The sequence below is a fragment of the Arachis ipaensis genome, chromosome B6 (assembly GCF_059453495.1).
Source record: "Arachis ipaensis isolate K30076 ecotype BB chromosome B6, ASM5945349v1, whole genome shotgun sequence".
Classification (NCBI taxonomy): Eukaryota; Viridiplantae; Streptophyta; class Magnoliopsida; order Fabales; family Fabaceae; genus Arachis; species Arachis ipaensis.
In genome coordinates, this window is record NC_142441.1 from 61,615,717 (window position 1) to 61,618,854 (window position 3,138).

The following is a 3,138-nucleotide window of genomic DNA, read 5'->3' on the forward strand; positions in this document are numbered from 1 at the left end:
AGCAGGAACAAGGATAAGAACATTCTTGTTGAAGCTGATCCTGAACCTGAAAGAACTCTGAAGAGGAAGCTAAGGGAAGCTAAAGCACAACTCTCTGGAGACAATCTGACAGAAATTTTCGAAAAAGAAGACAATATGGCCGAAAATAATAACAATGCAAGGAGGATGCTTGGTGACTTCACTGCACCTAATTCCAATCTACATGGAAGAAGCATCTCAATCCCTGCCATTGGAGCAAACAATTTTGAGCTTAAACCTCAATTAGTTTCTCTGATGCAACAGAACTGCAAGTTTCATGGACTTCTATCTGAAGATCCTTTTCAGTTCTTGACTGAATTCTTGCAGATCTGTGATACTGTTAAGACCAATGGGGTTGATCCCGAGGTCTACAGGCTTATGCTTTTCCCGTTTGCTGTAAGAGACAGAGCTAGAGTGTGGTTAGACTCTCAACCCAAAGATAGCCTGAACTCCTGGGATAAGCTGGTCACGGCTTTCTTAGCCAAGTTCTTTCCTCCTCAAAAGCTTAGTAAGCTTAGAGTGGATGTTCAGACCTTTAAGCAAAAAGATGGTGAATCCCTCTATGAAGCTTGGGAAAGATACAAGCAGATGACCAAAAGGTGTCCTCCTGACATGCTTTCAGAATGGACCATTCTGGATATCTTCTATTATGGTCTGTCTGAGTTCTCCAAGATGTCACTGGACCATTCTGCAGGTGGATCCATTCACCTAGAGAAAATTCCTGCAGAAGCTCAAGAGCTTATTGACATGGTTGCAAATAATCAATTCATGTATACTTCTGAGAGAAATTCTGTGATAATGGGACGCCTCAGAAGAAGGGAGTTCTTGAAATTGATACTCTGAATGCCATATTGGCTCAGAATAAAATATTGACTCAGCAAGTCAATATGATCTCTCAAAGTCTGAATGGATTGAAGGAATCATCCAACAGTACTCAAGAGGCATCTTCTGAGGAAGAAGCTTATGATCCTAAGAACCCTGCAATAGCAGAGGTGAATTACATGGGTAAACCTTATGGAAACACCTATAATCCCTCATGGAGAAATCATCCAAATCTCTCATGGAAGGATCAACAAAAGCCTCAACAAGGCTTTAATAATGGTGTAAGAAACAGGTTTAGCAATAGCAAGCCTTTTCCATCATCTTCTCAGCAACAGATAGAGAACTCTGAACAAAATACCTCTAATTTAACAAACTTAGTCTCTGATCTGTCCAAGGCTACTCTAAGTTTCATGAGTGAAACAAGGTCTTCCATAAGAAATTTGGAGGCACAAGTGGGCCAGCTAAGTAAGAAAATCATTGAAACACCTTCTAGTACTTTCCCAAGCAATACAGAAGAGAATCCAAAGAGAGAGTGCAAGGCCATTGAGATATCAATCATGGCCGAACCCACAAAAGAGGAAGAGGACGTGAATACCAGTGAGGAAGACCTCCTGGGACGTCTAGTGATCAACAAGGAGTTTCCCTTTGAGGAACCAAAAGAATCTGAGGCTCATCTAGAGACCATAGAGATTCCATTAAACTTCCTTATGCCCTTCATGAGCTCTGATGAGTATTCTTCTTCTGAAGAGAATGAGGATGTTACTGAAGAGCAAGTTGCCAAGTACCTTGGTGCAATTATGAAGTTGAATGCCAAATTATTTGGTAATGAGACTTGGGAAGATGAACCTCCTTTGCTCATCAATGAACTGAGTGATCTGGATCGACTGACATTACCTCAGAAGAAACAGGATCCTGGAAAGTTCTTAATACCTTGTACCATAGGCACCATGACCTTTGAGAAGGCTCTATGTGACCTTGGGTCAGGAATAAACCTCATGCCACTCTCTGTAATAGAGAAATTGGGAATCTTTGAGGTACAGGATGCCCAATTCTCACTAGAGATGGCAGACAACTCAAGAAAACAGGCTTATGGACTAGTAGAGGACATGCTAGTAAAGGTTGCAGGCTTTTACATCCCTGCTGATTTCATAATCATAGACACTGGGAAGGATGAGGATGAATCCATCATCCTTGGAAGACCCTTCCTAGCCACAGCAAGAGCTGTGATTGATGTAGACAGAGGAGAATTGATCCTTCAACTGAATGAGGACAACCTTGTGTTTAAAACTCAAGAATCTCCTTCTGTAACAATGGAGAGGAAGCAGAGAAAGCTTCTCTCAGTACAGAGTCAACTAAAGCCCCCACCGTCAAACTCTAAGTTTGGTGTTGGGAGGCCTCAGCCAAACTCTAAGTTTGGTGTTGAACTCCCATATCCAAACTCTAAGTTTGGTGTTGGGAGTCTATAAAATTGACCTGATCACCTGTGTGGCTCCATGAGAGCCCACTGTGAAGCTATTGACATTAAAGAAGCGCTTGTTGGGAGGCAACCCAATTTTTATTTATCTAATTTTATTTTTTAGTGTTCTTTCATGTTTTATTAGGTTCATGATCATGTGGAGTCACAAAATAATTACAAAACTTAAAAACAGAATCAAAAACAGCAGAAGGAAAATCACACCCTGGAGGAAGGACTTACTGGCGTTTAAACGCTAGTAAGGAGCATCTGGCTGGCGTTCAACGCCAAAACAAAGCATAGAGCTGGCGCTGAACGCCAGAAACAAGCATAGAACTAGCGTTCAACGCCAGAAAGATGCTACATCTGGGCGTTGAATGCTTAGAACAAGCATCAATTCAGCGTTTAAACGCCAGAATTGCATGCAAAGGTGTTTTACATGCCTCATTGGTATACGGATGCAAATCCTTGACACCTCAGCATCTGTGGACCCCACAGGATCCCCACATACTTCCACTCACCTTCCCTCCTCATAATCTTATATCACCCTCTCTCTCTCCATTCACAGTCATCCCTTCTGTTTTCCATTCACCACTCACATCCATACACCCCACCTACCTTCAAAATTCAAAATCTCTTTCCCACCCAAGCCCACCGATATAGCCGAATACACACATCCCTCCATCTCCTCCATATCTTCCTCTTCTTCTTCTATTCTTTCTTCTTTTGCTCGAGGGTGAGCAACATTCTAAGTTTGGTGTGGTAAAAGCATAGCTTTTTTTTGTTTTCCCATAACCATTGATGGCACCTAAGGCCAGAGAAACCTCTAGAAAGAGGAAAGGGAA

The 3,138-nt window shown here is 42.0% G+C and overlaps 1 non-coding gene across 1 annotated transcript; it reads right to left on the bottom strand.

Moving 5' to 3' along the window:
* Positions 1-528: 528 nt before the first annotated feature.
* LOC148555800 (small nucleolar RNA R71) lies at positions 529-636 on the bottom strand. The gene has a single exon (XR_015886899.1). It is a non-coding gene; the product is annotated as a small nucleolar RNA R71 (small nucleolar RNA).
* Positions 637-3,138: the final 2,502 nt, after the last annotated feature.